This window comes from Eubalaena glacialis, chromosome 11 (genome assembly GCF_028564815.1).
Source record: "Eubalaena glacialis isolate mEubGla1 chromosome 11, mEubGla1.1.hap2.+ XY, whole genome shotgun sequence".
NCBI classification, from domain to species: domain Eukaryota; kingdom Metazoa; phylum Chordata; class Mammalia; order Artiodactyla; family Balaenidae; genus Eubalaena; species Eubalaena glacialis.
In genome coordinates, this window is record NC_083726.1 from 44,985,549 (window position 1) to 45,006,420 (window position 20,872).

The following is a 20,872-nucleotide window of genomic DNA, read 5'->3' on the forward strand; positions in this document are numbered from 1 at the left end:
AGATCTTGTAGTATTGTACAATTAGGGCCATGGAGACAGCTTTTGCTTTTACTCTGAGTGAAGTGGGGAGCTACTGAATGGTTTCGAGTAAAAGAACAATATGTTTCGATTTATAGTTTTAAAATGACCTCTTCTGCTGCTGTTTTGAGAATGGAATGTAGATTAGCCAGGGTAGAGGCAGGGAAAAGTTGCATTAATAACTAATAATTGTTTGGGTTGGATAATAATGCTTTAAGAAACTAGATATTTCTTTGCAATGAACTTAATAGCTCTAACTTATATGTGTAAGTGTGAATGTATATATAGTGGTATGAATGTATATTAAGAGGACTGGTTCAGATTAAAAGAGAACCTTTCGGTTTTACGTAAATTGATTGTAAGAGAGAAAAATAAAGTTAATTACGGAAGAGGGTTAAATATTTGAAGGGAGAGCATTATATTCAGGGTAAACTTCCAGATATGGAAATCGCATATTAGATTTTAGTTGTGTCTGTAGTCTGAATATACATTTTAAAATATCTAATAAATGAGAGCATATGAGTTGTCATTGGAAGTAATTGTAAACTCGAGATAGTCATATACGGAAAGATTTTTGGAGATTACATCCTGTGAAAAAAGGTGTGTGTGTGACTCTTAAAGGTATTGCTGAGCATTAACACTTGCCTTAGCTCTTACTTCATGCATTCTAAATGATACCTTTGTAATAATAATTTGATTATGCTAGTTTCAGAGTTAAACTAAGCACTTTTGAGTATATGTATACATTCTGGGATTTTAAAATTTAGATTTACAGAAAGTCAACGTTAAAATGCTGAAAACATAAATAATTCCTCCTTTAAATATTTTTGGCAATTTTATATGCATTGGATGTTGAAATTCTATTATTATAAAGTGATAAAAAGTCCAGAGTTAATTACAGTAAACAATTATTCACATAAAATTTGAAGAGTTTATTACTTTCAAAAGCAATAAAAAGATGGCTACATACAAAGAATCTACCATCTCTGAGAATTTACTATCAAAAATAGGTCAGGTTGGGCTTCCCTGGTGGCGCAGTGGTTGAGAGTCTGCCTGCTAATGCAGGGGACACGGGTTCGAGCCCTGGTCTGGGAAGATCCCACATGCCGCGGAGCAGCTGGGCCCGTGAGCCACAACTGCTGAGCCTGCGTGTCTGGAGCCTGTGCTCTGCAACAAGAGAGGCCGCAATAGTGAAGAGGCCCGCGCACTGCGATGAGGAGTGGCCCCCGCTTGCCGCAACTAGAGGAAGCCCTCGCACAGAAACAAAGACCCAACACAGCCAAAAATAAATATTAAAAAAAAAAAAAAATAGGTCAGATTGGGATTCTGGAAAGATGGATGCAATGATTGGATTGTTGGTGAATCTCCTCCAATCTCTTAATTTAAAAAAACTAACCAACTACCCAACCAACCAACCAAACCAAAACACACACACACACACACACACACACACACACACACAACCAGATTAGGATAGCAAAACCAAAAGCCCCATGGAAAATATCTATATAAAATCAAGTGACAAAATGGTTTCAGGAACTCAAAAATACGTGTGTGGGGTCAAATCTACAAGACCCATGGGAAATCAAAAACTGCAGGAGGGAAAGTATAGAGAAAGCACTAAGCTCTTATAGCCCTGGGACGTGAGGAATCCACAAGTCACCATAGATATTCACTGCCAAGCATCCCAGTTCAAACTGAGAAGAGCATCCGAAACTGAGAGGGAATTTTCAGGACTAAGTCTATGAGTGATTGAAAAGATGCTGTTAGAAGAAAGGGCTGAAGCAGTCTGAGCCCTGTGAAATCTAAGAAACCAAAGTTTACATCAGGATAAGACCCTACATTGAGGAGAAAGTATTGAAGTATGATCAAAATGAGCAGGACAAAGATAGAAGGTGCAGAAAAAAAAGGGGAGAGATATCTCCAAAATGCATGTGAACATGTTTGATCATCTTATGAAAATAATGGGGAAAAAATCTCTAGAGTGATAGATGTAGCACCATATGAAGGCCCAAAATTACTGTCTAAAAAATACAGGAACACTAATCTCACTTAAAAATGAGCAACCGATAAATACTTTTGGTTGAATTCCATAGAGATTAGTACAGAGAAATAAAGGAATAAAAAGCAGAGTAACGTCCCTAAAAAAGTGAAGGTGTAACAGAAAGACCTGCACACAAAATAATTTTTTAATATAACCTAATATTTCAAATTGAGTTAAAATTAATACAAAAGTAATAGAAGCTCTGAAAGAACAGCTTAAATCAGAAATAGAATAAAATAAAAAATATGCTTGAGAAAATATATGAAAGGTATATGAGAGGAAATAATTAGAAAATTTTTAGAAAGTCATCTCAGAAATAAAGACTGAATTGGAAGAAACAGAAATAATCATGAATAATGCCATAAGAAATATAAAATGTAGAAAAATTGACATTTAAAATTTTTAAATGAATGTAGAAATAAATCAAATGGATTTGAGAAAATTCATTAGATATAGAAGATAGGCCAAGATAATCCAACATAGTTAAAAATAAGAATCACCAAAAAGAAAACCAAGCAATAGAGCAGAAATAAAAATTTTAAAAATCATTGAAAAAAAAACTACTGGAAACTTAGTATTGCACTATTACAGTTCATAAATGAGAAAATCAACACAGAATGACCATACATTTATATATCCTAACAAAAGTATTGGCTTTGAGTAAAATGAAAAAGAAAAAGAAAAGAACTATTTGGGCATTTAGGCAGACAGTTTATATAATGTATAAGGGAAAGAAAATCAGTTTGTCATCAGACTTTTTGACAATACTTAATACTGTCATACAATTAAATAACATATTTAAGATATGTAAGCAAGAAAAATTAAGCCAGTATCTTATATTCACTCAAACTGGCCAGAGATAACTATTAGAACCATATAAAACTCAGGAAGAGTTTTTTTCTATAAGTTCTCTTTTAGGAATATAGTAGATGCACAATTAGCTACAATTAATTAAGACGCTATTCATATATTTTAATAGGTAATGGTTTTATCAAATTTTTTATAGTATTTGGATTTCTTGATACATTTAAATAGTACTTTAAGACAGGGCTATCTCAGTGAAATAAAAATGTCATTTGCAACTATTTAAGGTTTTAATAAAAATATTAGATGTCTTTCTAAAATGTGCAATAGAGTAGGTATTTATTCAATAAATATTTACTTATGTGAAGTTTTTTGGAAAATCATTGTTCCTAAGAGCCTGGGGCAGTAGTGGAATAAATAATTTAACATGGTTAAAATAGAAAGGAGGTAAATTTTAGTCTGTTACAATTACCTAGGTAGAAGATAATTGTGGCAGTGTTCCTGGAACCTCTGATATACATGGAGAAGAATCAAATTATTTTAAAGAAAGAATTAGTAGGATTCAGTGACATAAAGAACATAAAAAGATTTTTAAAAAGAAAAATATATCAAATATGACCAAGTTTTCTAGAAAAGGAATCTAGAAAATCATCTGAAAAAAACTCGTTGACAGAATTGGGTTAGCTGGAAAGCAAATGTATGTTGGAGGATGATATGGAGGAGTTAAATTTTGCATATAGTGAGTTTGAGGTGATGATCAACACAACTTTTTGCATATACATGTAACAAGTTCAGACTATAGATATAAATGTGGGGTTATTTTTAGAGAAGTAAAAGATGATAATGTAAAATTAGGCAAGGATTCCAAAAGACTAAATGAAGAAAATAAAGCAGATTTCTAAAATGAAGTAACTTCCTATATTTTTAGCCAACTGCATTTTTTTTTCTAGCAGTAAGGATTTGCTGAAAGATGGGGTGATGTTAGAGGATACAGATTTGAAATATGTCTTAGATTACTAAGTGTCTAAGTAAGTCATTCTTAACAAATGAAATTTTCATCAAGGGTGCTGCAGGCATATCATATGAACGCCTAGGTCTCAATTATATTTTAACTTCTCAGTTTACAATAAAGTTATAATGGGATTGTCAGATGGGGAGGAGGGAAATGCATCCAAGTATGTACACTTCTTTATCTTTGTATGTAGAACTAAAATACTAGATATATATATATATATATATATATATTTTTTTTTTATTACAGCATTGTCTATTTTCTAAGAAAAAGTAAGACAACAGCCCAAGGCTGTGTCAAACCAATGTCAAAACAAACTGATAAATTCAGTATGAGAACAGCAAAGTTGTATGCTTATTTTAAATAATTATACTTGAATTTTAATATTTTCTCTTAGGCGGATTTCTAATGAGCTAAAACACCTAGTTAATAGTATAAAAAATTTTAAATATAGTATAAAAGTTTATCTTATTAATTTCTCTGCACATGTCAAACTTTGCAGTATTTAAACATATTGTGCTAGGTGGGTTCCATGCTCAAATTGTTTGATTATTTGAAATATTCAGTCATATTATATGACAGCCTGTTTTCTGAATCTATGAGCAACTGAGTTTTAGTTCTGACAATATTATCATCAGTTGGAATGTTTCTATTTTTAAAAAAGTGAATCATATTACTTAAGAATGTAATCAAAAAGTAGATTGCAAAGTTCCATTCTAAAGGGAGGAAGTCCATAAAGTTTTACGGTTACACAGGCCGCAATGTAGACTGTAAAATCTCCCCTTCCATACTCAAATTGAAACAGTATTTACCAAAATATCAGAAAGACATGAGCTATCATTTGGTCTAATAACAGGAAATATGAGGAAAATTAACCGTTAACTTCCTCCCAGAGAAAAGAACATGACTTGGATAAATCAATTCCATCTATCTATCTATCTATCTATCTATCTATCTATCTATCTATCTATCTATCTATCATCTATCTAAAAGTCTATCTGTATCTAACTACCTATGTAAATAATATATCATGTCCACAAACTTTATAAATTTCTATAAGAGCATACATGTAACTTTTTTCTCTTTACTTTGAAATTATTTTATCTATAATAGTGAGATTGTTTTTTAATAAAATAACCAGCCTCCGGACTTCCCTGGTGGTGCAGTGGTTAAGAATCCGCCTGCCAATGCAGGGGACACGGGTTCAAGGCCTGGTCCGGGAAGATCCCACATGCCACGGAGCAACTAAGCCCATGCGCTACAACTACTGAGCCTGCGGTCTAGAGCCCGTGAGCCACAACTACTGAGCCCATGAACCACAACTACTGAAGCCCGTGCACCTAGAGCCCGTGCTCCGCAACAAGAGAAGCCATTGCAAGGAGAAGCCCACACACCGCAATGAAGAGTAGCTCCCGCTCGCCACAACTAGAGAAAGCCCTCACGCAGCAATGAAGACCCAACGCAGCCAAAAATAAATCAATAAAATAAATAAATTTATTAAAAATAAATAAAATAACCAGCTTCAAAGCTATCTTGAACTAACATGCCAGATAAAATATTATTTTAATAATTCTCTAAAATCTCAGCTCCTATATACATGAGAATATGTACAGAATTATAATTTTTATCATGTACATGTGGCCTCCTCTTTGTCAATGGATTCTTTGCTCATAACTAGGGCTTAAATTTCAAGAGAGCAAGAATGTGAAGGGAGTGAAGGGTGGTAAGAAGCATTGTGTTCACTCATTTAGGTGGTAGACTGAGGAGGAGTTGGAAGCTGGGAACTCCTAGTGATGTAAATACCTAGAAATACATATAGTTTTCTAAACAATTCTCCATCCTTTTAGTTACTCTTTTTCTGTTCTTCCACATAGACCAGGGTTTTTGTGTTCATAATTTTCCATTTTGGGTGAATCAGACTCAAGAGAGACCTGTTAATATAAGACTAAGTTTCATTAATAGATGAGATAAAGAGAGAGACACTGTGGAGAACTGGGTTTTTCAAGATCCAACTAAGTGTTAATATTATATATGAGGGTCTAAAGTTGTAAGATCTGCAGATTCCTCAATAGAAATAGGAAGTCTGAATTTTTAAATAAAATAAGCAGTTTTAAAACATTAATTGTTAAAATCAAAGAGAATATTTTAAAAAGCATAATTCACTCATTTATGAATATATATGTATATTTTGCATCTGTATTACAATTTCCACCTACCATCTTAATAGATTTTTCTCTTACTTTGAAGCAAGACTTTTAGAGCCAGGAATTTTTATTGCTATATATAAAAGGAAAAGCAAATATAGCTAAAGAGGCATTTTCCTGCTTTTGGCCATGATGGTATAAGTAGTACTGAAATATTAGCCCTCCCAAGGTTAACACCTATAATTTTTGTTTATCTGAAAATGTCTTCTGATGGAATTCATACCTGAAGAATGTTTTCACTGACTATACAGTTGTGGTTTGACATTTTTTTCCTTTCCATGCTGCAAAAATGTCATGACAGCATTGTAAACAAATACACATTACATAAGATATTAAAGTTGTTTAGGTTGAAGAAATTGAATTGCAGGAAGGAGTAAAAAGCACTGAAAATGATCACTATATGGTAAATATAAAATACTTTATACTTTTCTTCTCTTAATTTTTTCTCTTAATTTAGTCTTTCAAACAATAATTATAACAACGTATTGAGGATTTCACAATGTGTATAGGGATATGTATAATAAAAATTACACATTGGAATGGGGGTAAAAGGAATCTTATGGTTCATTTGCAGTCTTTTTCATTTTATGTGAAGTGGTAAAATATAAACTCTAATAGTCAATGATAAGTTTAAAATGCATATTATTGATATAATCCCTAGATAAGCCGTAATATCCAAGAGAAAGCAGGAAAGGGGAAAACAGATGAGAAAAATTGGAAAAAAAAATTAAAAACAATAGAAATAAATTGAACCATAATAATAACTAAAAATAAAATCAAAGTAAAATAAATGTCTAAAAAGTCCTGTATTTACTTAAAGATATTGAATTTGTAATTAAAAGTTCTCCAACCAAGATAACACTGGCCCATGTGAATTAACTCTAAAGATTTTGAAACATTATAGAAGAAATAATATCTTACAATAATTCCTTCAGAAAATGGGGAAGGAAACACTTTCCAGCTCCTTTTCTGAGGCCAGTACAACGCGCTCAGTGTTAAAACTGATCAAGATAATAAAAGAAGTAAAATTACAAGCCCAGTGCCTCATAAATATAAATACAAAAATCCTAAGGAGAATATTAGCATACCAAATCAGTAACATATAAACTAAATTATACATCATGACCAAGTGGGTTTTCCCCCAGGAAAGGTAGTTTAATATTGAAAAATCAAACAAAGTAATTCACCAAAATAAAGGAGAAAAGAAAATGATCATTTCAATAAATACAGAAAAGCATTTGACAAATTCAACATTAATTCATAATATAAACTGTCAACAGAGGAAAAAATGTTCTTTATCTGATAAAGAGCATCTATAAAAAACAGCTAATATACTTATTAGTGAAATTGAATATTTCAAATATCCTAAACTTGGGAACAAAGCAGGAATGTCTTTACTACCATTTGTAGTCAACATGTCAACATTGTAATGGGTGTCCTTGACTTCACTGAAGCAAAAAAAAAAAAAAAAAAGATTAAAGACTGGAAGAGAAGTAGCAAAATTGTCCCTAATTTCAGACATAATTTTTTGTGTGTGTGGAAACTTCTACAAAATTCATTAAATCACTACTAACACCTACATGCAAATTAGCATGGTTGAATGACAGAAGGTAATTAGACAACAATCAATTGCAATTCTATATATTAGTTTCAAACAATGAGAACATTAGAATTTAAAAAAAAGGGCCACTTGAAAACCATATAAAATAAGATAATATTTAGGAAGAAACAACAGATTGCATGTCCTCTACATCAAACACAATGAAACTGTTGAAAGAAATTAATGGACTAAATAAAGTGCTACACATGTTCAGGGATGGGAAGATAAGATACTGTAAAGATGTCAATTCCATAGAAATCAATTTATAGACAGTACAATCTTTTCCCACAGTGGTTTTATTGAGATATAATTCACATATAATAAAATCCATCCTTAAAAGTGTAGAATTCTGCAGTTCTTACTGCAGGAGGTGGCAACCATCCACAAAACGTAATTTTAGAACATCTTTTTCACCTCAAAATGAAACCCTATACCCAATAACAGCCATACCCTTCCACCCACATGCCCCTGGAAACTCATAATTTACTTTCTGTCCCTATGTATTTTCTTATTCTTGACATTTCCTATAAGTGCAATCATACAATATGTGGTTCTTTGTAAATGCCTTCTTTCACTTTGCAAACATTTCAAAGTAAATGCGCACTGTACTATGTATAAGTGCTCTGTTCTTTTTCATTGCTAAATAGTATCCAATTGTATGGGTATACCACATTGTTTTTTCATCAGGTGATGGATATTTAGGCATTTCCATTTTTTAGCTATAATGAATACTACTACTTTGAAAATTCATTTTTTGTGGGAATACATATTTTCATTTCTCTTCAAAATATATGTAGAATTTAGAACTGCTGGGTCATTTGGAAACTCTACTTTTAACATTCTGAGGAACTGCTAGAATGTCTTCCAATGTGGCTGCACCATTTAACATCCCAACCAAATAAACCTACCTAAGGAGACAAAAGACTGTAGGCGGAAAATTATAAGACTCTGATGAAAGAAATTAAAGATGATACAAATAGATGGAGAGATATACCATGTTCTTGGATTGGAAGAATCAACATTGTGAAAATGACTCTACTACCCAAAGCAATCTACAGATTCAATGCAATCCCTATCAAACTACCACTGGCATTTTTCACAGAACTAGAAAAAAAATTTCACAATTTGTATGGAAATACAGAAGACCCCTAAATAGCCAAAGCAATCTTGAGAAAGAAAAACGGAGCTGGAGGAATCAGGCTCCCTGACTTCAGACTATACTACAAAGCTACAGTAATCAAGACAGTATGGTACTGGCACAAAAACAGAAATATAGATCAATGGAACAGGATAGAAAGCCCAGAGATAAACCCACGCACATATGGTCACCTTATCTTTGATAAAGGAGGCAAGAATACACAGTGGAGAAAAGACAGCCTCTTCAATAAGTGGTGCTGGGAAAACTGTACAGCTACATGTAAAATAATGAAATTAGAACACTCCTAACACCCTACACAAAAATAAACTCAAAATGGATTAAAGACCTAAATGTAAAGCCAAACATTTATAAAACTCTTAGAGGAAAACATAGGCAGAACACTGTATGACATAAATCACAGCAAGATCCTTTGTGACCCACCTCCTAGAGAAATGGAAATAAAAACAAAAATAAACAAATGGGACCTAATGCCACTTAAAAGCTTTTGCACAGCAAAGGAAACCATAAACAAGACGAAAAGACAACCCTCAGAATGGGAGAAATATTTGCAAATGAAGCAACTGACAAAGGATTAATCTCCAAAACATACAAGCAACTCATGCAGCTCAATATCAAAAAAACAAACAACCCAATCCAAAAATGGGCAGAAGACCTAAACAGACATTTCTCCAAAGAAGATATACAGATTGCCAACAGACACATGAAAGAATGCTCAACATCATTAATCATTAGAGAAATGCAAATCAAAACTACAATGAGATATCATCTCACACCGGTCAGAATGGCCATCATCAAAAAATCTACAAACAATAAATGCTGGAGAGGGTGTGGAGAAAAGGGAACCCTCTTGCACTGTTGGTGGGAATGTAAATTGATACAGCCACTAGAGAGAACAGTATGGAGGTTCCTTAAAAAGCTAAAAATAGAACTACCATACAACCCAGCAATCCCACTACTGGCATATACCCTGAGAAAACCATCAAAAAGAGTCATGTACCACAATGTTCATTGCAGCTCTATTTACAATAGCCAGGACATGGAAGCAAGCTAAGTGTCCATCAACAGATGAATAAATAAAGAAGATGTGGCACATATATGCAATGCAATATTACTCAGCCATAAAAGAGGAACGAAACTGAGTTATTTGTAGTGAGGTGGATGGACCTAGAGACTGTCATACAGAGTGAAGTACGTCAGAAAGAGAAAAACAAATACAGTATGCTAACACATATATATGGAATCTAAAAAAAAAAAAGAAAAAAAAATGGTCAGAAGAACCTAGGGGCAAGACGGGAATAAAGATGCAGACCTACTAGAGCATGGACTTGAGGATGTGGGGAGGGGGAAGGGTAAGCTGGGACAAAATGAGAGAGTGGCATGGACATATATACACTACCAAATGTAAAATAGCTAGCTAGTGGGAAGCAGCCGCATAGCACAGGGAGATCAGCTTGGTGCTTTGTGACCACCTAGAGGGGTGGGATAGGGAGGGTGGGAGGGAGGGAGATGCAAGAGGGAAGAGATATGGGAACATATGTACATGTATAACTGATTCACTTTGTTATAAAGCAGAAACTAACACACCATTGTAAAGCAATTATACTACGATAAAGATGTTAAAAAAAAAAAAATCCCAACCAGCAGGGAATGACGTTTCAATTTTTTCTACCTCCTCATGAATATTTATTATTATCTGCAATTTTATTTTAGCAACCTAATGCATGTGAAATAGCATCTTTTTGCAGTTAAACTTTTCATTTCCCTAATGACTTATGATGTTTAGAATCTTTTTGTGTACTTATTGGCCATATATATATATCCTTTTTGGAGAAATGTCTATTAAAATCCTTTGTCAATTTTTAAAATTGGATTATTTTTAATTGTTGAATTGTAAAGGTTTTTATACATTCTGGATACCAATTGCTTATCAGGTACATAGATTGAAAATACTTTTTTTCTATTCTGTGTATTGTCTTTTTATTTTCTTGATGTGTGTTTTGAAGCAAAAACATTTCAATTTTGATGTTAATTTATCTTTTTGTTATTGTTGCTTGTGATTTTTGTTGTCATAGCTAGGAACCCATTACCTAATATAAGTGCATTAAGATTCATGCCTATGTTTTCTTCTAAGAGTTTTATAGTTTTAGCTATTACATTTAGTTCTATAATACATTTTATGATATTTTTGATATGGTATGACTAGCGTCCAGCTTTATTCTTTTGCATATGGCTACTCAATTTTCTTAGCACCAGTAAAATTCCTTTCCTCCATAGTGAAAAACTTGGCTCTAATTATCCTCAATATATTCAATTTGCTCAATAATAGAATACACAAATAATTTTCATATTTCTTAACCCATGTTCCTGCACTAAACAGTTTCACTAGAGTTCAATATTTTTTTAGGTACAATTTACATATGGTAAAATGTACATATCTTAAGGATACAATTCTGTGAAGTTTTATAAATACATACTTTCATGAAACCTACATACATATCTAAATAAAGAATATTTTCATCACCTCAGAATGTTCCCTAGGATCCTAGACTTTGAATACTAAAAGGCAATATCTGTTATAAATAAAGGAGAAGGAGGAGGAAAAGACCAGAAGGAAAAGAAGACCAGATTTAAGCAGTATAAGTCCAGATCTCAGTTTCTAAATACCAATCTCTACTAAAAGGAACAAAATTTCTTTAGAGGACGGCTGATTTCTACGCTAGGACAGGGGAATAAAAGTTGAGTCAGGGACCCCATGTGTGTCAAAAAGAAATGAAGTATCAAGAATCATGGAGACTTGTCAGGAATTAGTGTGACAAGGTTCACAATGGCTAAATCTGGAACAACTTGAGCACCAAAATAAATATTTACTGAATTGCATCTTATTAAATGAAAGAAAAATCACTTAGACCACAATGACATAAAAAAATAAATGAATACATAAATGAATAAATGCAGAGAAGGGAAAGCATTTCCTCCCAAAACAATGAACAAAAAAATCAAATAGAAGGAATAAAGGAGTTAGAAAATTATTAATAGGTACTAAAAATAAAAGGTAAAATTTGAGGAGAATACTTCCAGTTTTACCTCTGACATGTAGAAAGCTTGAAAGTAGTCATTTTCATCTTTACAACAAAAATACTTGGATAAACTGAAAGTCAGTTTTTCTTGGACCTATCAGAAAACAGACATGGCTGGACATACTACTACCCCCAAATCTGGAGAGACAGTCAAGTCCAAAGAGACACAGCTAACTAAGATCTTCTTAATTGTATCAGAAGCCATAAATTGGTAGAAATGGGATTTTTGGTAAATTGCTGGAGGCTCAGTGGGCATGAATGTGAGAGTGAGGAATTCCTGGACGCTGGAGTTTTAAGAGGGACCCATCACATTAATTTGATTTACGTACAGGAACCACACTAGATTCTTACAAAGAGTATCCAAGAAAAATCCCCTCCTGACTGTGGCGGGGGTGGGGGGAAGAGTAATTACTGAAATAAACCCAGAATCTTCTCCACAGCAAAGTCTACTGTCTAAAAGTGGAGATGTAATCAGAAGACTATAGAATTCCCTCTTTCCCCTCCTTACTACCACCACAACAGGGCTCTAGTGTAATAACAGTGGATTACAGATAGAAAAGCAGCAAGACCTTAATTCTCTCTGATGAAGAGTACTTCGGGAAGCCCCAAATCAACAGAAGAGATGTAACATGGACAAAAACATAATTTGAAGCCTCTGGCATCTATAGGTACAGCAAATATTAATGGAGCCCACTACTAATGAGATGAACATAGATCCTCACATAACAGACCTATTTACCTCAGTTCCTATCAATTGAATACATGTTTGCCTTTCAAGAGAAAATTACAAGTTATGCCAAAACACAATTAAAAAAAAGGCAGGCTGAGGAGACAAAGAAATCATCAGAAGCAGAATCAAACATGACACAGACTTTGGAATTGCTAGATAGATAATTTAAAATAACTATGATTAATTTATTGAGTTCTAATGAAAAAAGTAAACATGTAAGACAAATGAAGAAAGTAAGCAGAGGAAGGAAAAAAAAAAGAACCCACATAAAACACTAGAAGTCAAATACAACAAAACAACAAAATAAGTAAAATAAAAAATGCTTATGATGTTATGATGTACTTTACTAAACTTAACATGGCAGATTGGTAAGCTTGTGGATAGGTCAGTGAAAACTCATGAAACAGAAATGCAAAGAGAAAACACAATGGAAAAAAAGAAAGAACATCCAAGAACCGAGAACCGTGGGGTAGTTTCAGACTGTGTAACATACATATAATTGGATTACCAGGAAGGAAAGAAAAACAGAAAAGAGTAGAAAAAAATAGTTGAAGTAATAATGGACAAGAACTTTTAAGAATTAATGACAGATACCAAACCACAAACCCAGGAGGCCCAGAGAACACGAAGAAGGAAAATACGAGCCCCCAAGTATGTCCTCAGCTGAAAAAAAATCTAGGCTTACCTTGTTCAAATGGAAGAAAAACGAAGACAGAGAAAATCTTAAATGAAGCCAGAGATGGGAGAAACTTTACATATAGAAGAAGACAGATAAAAATGATAGCAGACTAGCAAGAAGAGAGTGGAGTGAAATATTTTAAGTATTGAAAGAAAAACAAACAAATACAAACATAAAATGTTTTATCTACCATTAAGTGTGTCTACCAACAAATGGGGAAAAATATAAAAAACTGGAGCGTCTGAGTAAAAAATATGTGGGAATTCCTCATTATTTTTGTACCTTTTGGAAGTTCAAAATTATATCAAGTAATTTAAAACTAAATCAATATAAAGAGTCACCTCCAAATAAATCCATCTTTCCAACTCATGACCCCATAGGACTAGACAAAAAGGAATGTAGAGAACTAATTTTTTTTTGGCAGATTCCCCCAAAGTAAGGAATATGAACATGTATGTTAAACAATAGTGCACAGTAAAGTCACTGCTGAGGTGAGAAGTACCTTGGCTAGAATTATGGCAACGTGGAAAAGAGGTTTACTTTTGGGGTTTGCTTGACTACTGTACCTATCTTTTCTTGCCACCAACACTTCTGATATTATAGCCATACCCCAGAATACTGTAAGAACAAAATGAGAAAGTAGTGCTACATTTAAAATTCAGATATAGGCATACCTCATTTTATTGTGCTTTGAATATATTTCACTTTTACAAATTGAAGGTTTGTGGCAGACCTGTATCAAGAAAGCCTATCAGCACCATTTTCCCAACAGCATTTGTTCACCTTGTGTCTCTGTGTCAAATTTTGGTAATTTGCACAATATTTCGAAGTTTTTCATTATTATTATATTTGTTATGGTGATCTGTGATCAGTGATCTTTGATGTTACTACTACAACTTGCTGAAGGTTAGCATTTTTTAACAATAAACTATTTTTTAATTAAGGTATGTACTTTTTTTAAGACATAATGCTCTTGCACACTTAATAGGCTACAGAATAGTATAAACATGCAATTTATATGCACTAGGAAACCAAAAAATTTGTGTGACTCATTTTATTATGATATTCACTTTATTGTCATGGTCTGGAACTGAACCCACAATATCTCTCAGTTAAGCCCAATTCTATTCTGACAAAAGGGGGGAAAAAGAGGAGAAAAATGTGAGGTATTAGTATGGAAGCTGGGAAAGTTCTCTGACTACTAGGTCACTCAGAATAACAAGAGGCACTATTACAGGGTAAACTTTCATATTTGAGCAATAGTGTTAATATGTTTACATTGACCAAGAAATGAGATTAATTTACCTATTCCATAAGCACAAAATGAGTAAATATTTAACTTAAAAGTAAACTGTAAATTATACTATCACATTTATTTTATATAACTTTTTATTTTTATATATGGTCAAAATCCAAGTAATAAGAGTGATTTTCAGGCAAAAATAAGTTTTAAACTTGTAAAAAATTTTTAAAAGTTTGCATAAAGGAAGTTCCTGTAAGTGACAATTTCTATTTTCTTCTCATTTTGTAACTGGTTATATAATCAGAAAACCTGTTGATGTGAGCCAAAGGAACAGTTTATTCATACAATATAAATTATTTCTGAGTTACTCCATGCTTCTTCCTCTGCCATCCCTATTAGAGATAATTGGTATAATTCATGTATTCCTGGGAATCCTATGAGCCTACAAGTAACATTGCAATTATGACTTCAAATTTTCAAAAACCTTTATCAAATCTGAAAATCTCCCCCTATTCTGTACTTGATTCTAACTACAGATTGATTGCCTTTGTCATGATCTCAAAGGAGAATACAATTAATTGAAGGAATATGATTAGTCTGTTAATTAATGATATTTTTGTCAATTTAATGATTTTTACATGTATAGTTAATTAAGAATATAAATTGAAAATATCAAAATCTCTCAGAGCAGATATCAAGAATCCTCTCTATACAGAAAGCTGGGTTGCTGTTTGTTTATGAAGTGGTAGTGCACTAATCCATATGAATGTACCTATAATTTTTCCCTCAAGAAATCTCTATACTGGACTGTGAACTAAAAGGTGTGATATTTTTATTCATCTTTGTATTTACAGCATTTAGCATATTGTCTGACAAAGTGTATCTTGTGGACAAAATAATGGAAGGAAAGAAAGAAGGAAAGAAGTAAGAGAGAGAGGAAGGAAAGTGGTTGAGTGGGAGGGTGGGTCTCCTGAGGACAGGTAAAATCAATCTCGTTTTTGAGGTAGTATTTTCGATATGAATAGCATAAATATTCCCAGGAATACTTGGTCAGTAGAATCTTTAATTCAGGGTAAAACCAAGAACCAGGTGATCTTGAGGCTTCTTCATACATAAGGTAATTTGAAGAGCAAAATCCTTTGTTTTTGCAGTTTAATATTAATTTAAAGAAACTTTGTGCTAAGAAAGATCTAGGAGCTTCAGGAAGTGTGGAACAAGAGGGGCTCCCATTGTTTTCTTTTTCAGAATTTTCTTGGATTTTCTTGGGAGGAAGTCAAATATGAAGGTCAAGAGTGTGAGTTTGGAAACCAGCCAAATTTCATCCATTCCTAGACATTTGTCACTGTAAGTTAAAGTTTTAATGTCACTGCTTCAGCATGAATAAAATGGAATTAATCCATACTCACATTCAAATCATCATTGGATTGTCAAGCTTTTAAAATTTTTGCTAATCTATTTGGTGTGTCAGGATGTCTCCTTGAGATTTCCATTTGCATTTACCTGAAGTCAATGACAAGAAGCATCCTTTCATTTTTTATTGGCCATTTAAGTTTCATCTTTTATGAATTTCCCATTGAGGTCTTTTGCTTCGTTTTCATCTAGTTGTTTTCTCTATTTCAAATCAAATTGATTTTCTGCTTTTTTTTTTTTTTCGAAATTCTAGAATTGATCACTTTTGCTCAATTATTTTAAAACTTTGTTGAAATTTTTGTTTTTCTTAGATAAAAATTAATATTACTTTAAAAGTACCATTATTACAAATATTTTAATTGTTACTTGAGTTCTAAATGGCGTCTAGTTTCCATAATAATTTCTTTATTAACATATATTTTAAAAGTTTTAAGTATTTTGAAATACAGTCTTTTTAACTGTCTTAAAGATCTGAGTTTCTGACCTATATCTTTTTCCTTCTCTCTGAAGAATTTTTAACATTTCTTGCAGGTAGGCCCACCGGCAACAAATTTCATCAACTTTTGTTTGTATGAGAAAGTCCTTATTTCTCCTTCACTTTTGAAGGGTACAAAATTCTAAGTTGGCGGTCTTTTTCTCTCAACACTCAAATATTTCACTCCTCTTTCTTCATGCTTGCATGGTTTCTGAGGAAGGGTTAGATGTAATTCTTCTCTTTGTTCCTCTGTAAGTAAGGGCTTTGTTTGGTTTTGTTTTATCTCTCTAGCTTCTTTCAATTTTTTTTTTATGTTTGATTTTCTGTAAGTTAAATACAATATGTCTAATTTGCAAATCAAATGCCTATTTTTTGGCATTTATTCTGGTAGGTGTTTTCTGAGCCTTCTGGAACTATGATTTGGTTTCTGACATTAATTTGGGGAAATGTTCACTCATTGTTGCTTCACATGTTTCTTATATTCCTTTCTTTCTTCTCCTTTGATATTCCCATTTTACATATGTTACACCTTTTGTAACTGTCCCAGGGATCCTGGATATTCTGTGCCATTTTAATTTTATTTTTTTTGGTCTTTTTTTCTTTGCTTTTCTGTTTTGAGTGTTTGCATTGACATATCCTCAAGCTCAGAGATTTTTTTTTTCTTAGCCAGGTGTCCAATCTACTATTAAGTCCATTTAAAGGCATTCTTCATTTCTGTTATAGCTTTTTTTTTTTAATCTCTAGCATTTCTTTTTAATTTTTTTCTTAGAATTTCCATCTCTCCTTATATTGCCCATCTGTTCTTGCATAGTGTTTCTTTTACTCATTAGAGCCTTTAGCATATTAATCACAGTTGTTTTAAACTCCCAATCTGATAATTCCAACATCCTTGCCATATCTGGTTCTGAGGCTTGCTGTGTCTATTCAAATTGTGTTTTTGCCTTTTGGCATGCCTTGAAATGTTTTTCTTGATAGCTGGACATGAGGTACTGGGTGAAAGGAACTATAGTAAATTGTGGTGGTAAGATGTTGGGGGAGGGGATTTTCCTGTAGTCCTATGACTAGGTCTCAGTCTTTTAGTGATCCTGTGCCACTGGACTGTGAACTTCACAAATACTTCTCAGTCCCCTCCTCACCCCACCCCACTTAGGTGGGATGGGATGGCTAGAAGTGTCTGGAGTTGGGTATTTACCTTCTCCGCATGAATGCTAGAGTTGGCTAGAATTGGATATTTCCCTTCCTCTAGGTCAGTTAGACTATTCACAACAAACAAACAAATGAAAACACTGGGTAATCTCTGGTAAAATATTTTAAGATAGTTATTTTTCCCTCCTCCGGCTGGAATCATGATGGGATTTTTGTCTGATATTCACTGTGAGAACCATGTCTAGCATTTAGAGGCAAAACACAAAATTGTGGGGGGCACTCCATGAGCAGTTTCCTCTAGAGTTTTTAACTCTCAGAGTTGTCCACATTGAGCCTCCAGCTATCTGTCAGCTACAGTTTAGGTTTTCCTACACCAGCCCTGGTGCCCTCTGAGGTTTCTGCTCATGAGTTTGTGCTCCAGTACATTGTGATTCCCTGTATTCACCTTTCTCTCCAATTTTGGGGGCAGTGATTTCACTTCAGTCAGATCTAAGAGTTATGTTCTTTTAATGTATAAAAAATATAATTATTATTTTAATAAACACTATATGTAAAAACATATAATGTATCACACTTTGTTACCACTGTGTACACTTTATTATGTATTTTATGCATATATGTACTTCTAATACATATGCATATACATAATTCTAATTAAAGTTTTATGTAATTCTAATGAATATCAGAAAATATAACTCATATTTTAATCTAACAACATTCTATCTAATCTGTTAATCATGTTAGTCATATCACAATACACAAACCTCTTGGCATCCATAAAAATATCAATTATTCACCTCATAGCTTTGATACTTTTTTGCCTTTGATAACTTCAAATTTTAGAATTCTACATGGAATATAGATTTCTTTGAAAATTGAAGAGAAAATGAAAACAAAAAAGAGGGAATAAATTTTTGGTGTTTTGCAAGCCCCAGGGATCCCTAAGGTAATATTAGTTAAGGTATTATATATTGTATTCACTCTGTTACCAATTTTTGCTTAATGTTTTTAATAGGTCTATATTATTTAATAATAGATAATAACTTTTACTTAAGTCCTCCTTTGACTCTATTTCTACATACATAGAGATATATGCAGTTAAATTTTATTTTGTATGTGACAGTCATTGCTTCAAATTATAGTATAATTAAGAAACATTTTCTCCTTTTTTTCTTTTTTAAAATAGTATATTTTTCCAGTCCCAATCCACAACCACCTAGCCCTTTACTTGCCATTGTATACATATTACAAAGATACAGCAGAATTTTGTGTGTTTCTGTTTTTAAGGCTCTCCCCAAATAAACGTACATTCCCGAATAGTGATAAGAAATGAGAAACCTGTATCTCTCATCTTAAGTTTGCCATATCATTTATTTTCACCCTCTCATGATGAAGTGGTCATCTTAGACCTTGATACATTTTTCTCTTTGAAGGTAAACTGTCTCTTTATGAATTATTCTTTCAGTAGAATACATGTATATACACTTAATTATTCCTGTTTTTCAGTCTTTGATCATAATCTATGAAAGAGGAAAAACTTAGAGTACCTGAAAGTGGTGTTGTATTGCAAGTTAATTTTCTAAAACAGAATAGTCTCCCCTTAGACACAGCACATTCCTCTTCTGCTCTAGATTATTTTGGGAAATGCCTGGCTGATTTCTTTTATCACCACAGTTCCCATTCTTTTCTGTATATTTAATGTGTGACAGGTAAGATTGGAAAGATGGAAAATATCAGCCTGAGGAATGGCTAGACATCTTAGAAAGGCAAACGCATTATAAAAATTTTAAATGACACAGAGATGAGTTGGGGGTAGAAAAAGTAGAGATTAGAAAATCTGACGTAATTTATTTTTAGGTGTGATAATTGTTGGCTATCAGTATTAATCGAAGGTAAATATCATGCTAGAATGAAAAATAAATGCATTTTGTAAACTAACATGGAATAAATTGCAAAGCTCAAGTCAATTACCGTCAATTTAAATGTATTTTTATCCTTTCTATTTTGTATGCCTTCAGTTCAAAGAACTCAAGATTACCTTTGGAGCCCACAGAAAGTACTTTGTTATGAGGCATAGATAACACTACTGGACTACATTACATAATATGTTATGTATCCAAGATTTTTTTCTAAATGTATGATTTTATTTTAGTGTAATTCTTATCTCCTATTGATGGCAAACAAATAATAAACCTCAAAATACATCTATCAAGTAAATAAGCTACAATTACTTAGGTAGTATTTGTTTATAATTAAAAAGATTCATCTTTTAATTCCTTCCAGTTTGACAGTTTGACAGCAAGCTATTGAAAATCTGATGTTAAGTGTAGCTGATCCAGCTTTAAATAAATTCAACACAATTCACTTTGAGCATAATTTGAACAAAGGTTACTTGTCTCATGATTGAAACAAAAGCAGTATGAGTTAACAACTCTCTACTCCTAATCCCTGAATATTGTTCTGCTTTGTAAAGCCTGGAGAGGAAAGAAAGATTTATGGGAGATAATCTATATTTTTCAAAAGACATCATGTGTCACATTAATATTTAAGACATTTTCAAATGACTTTTTTATTCTTTCAATGAGATTTTATCAACTGCCCCATATATACAAAATACAATCTCAATTCTGAGGATAAGAAATGAACAAATTTTGGTCCATAGTCTCAAGGAACTAAGAGACTAGTAGAGAATGAGTAATCACAGTGTAATTTAGAAAATGCTGAAAGGTCATGAATGCAAGATAGGTGAGGGGCAAAGAGTTTCCAAGTTGACCTGGGTATAGTTGGGGTTGCTGGAAAAAAGATGTCACAAGAGATCATTACAGAACACATATCGGATATAGCATATTATCATGAACTACAACTGTTTGGTTTTGGACCATTTATGTTTTTAAGGGCTAAAAAATATTTAAGATAATCTCTTTGTCACTCCTTTTCATTTGATTTCATGTGTTGTGTTCCTAATGCTTTTAGGGATAAACAAATTACGCCAGTAGTTACACAAAACACAAAAGCAGTGCATAAAAATCACCCTCTATCCTTTCTTTTCCACAGTGAAGCTATTCAGTATGTGACATGCTAATATTAGGAAAGCCAGATATCAATAAAGTGTCCCTCAAAAAACAAAGGGTTATTACTAATTGACTGGTTACACTTCGTTTTCCCATTCATGAATACAGAAAGTTCAGCATAAACATTACAGTTTGTTTATTTCAGCATTGTATAAACTCTTCCTTTGGCAGTGTATGTAGCAGAGGCAAGACTGTTTTTT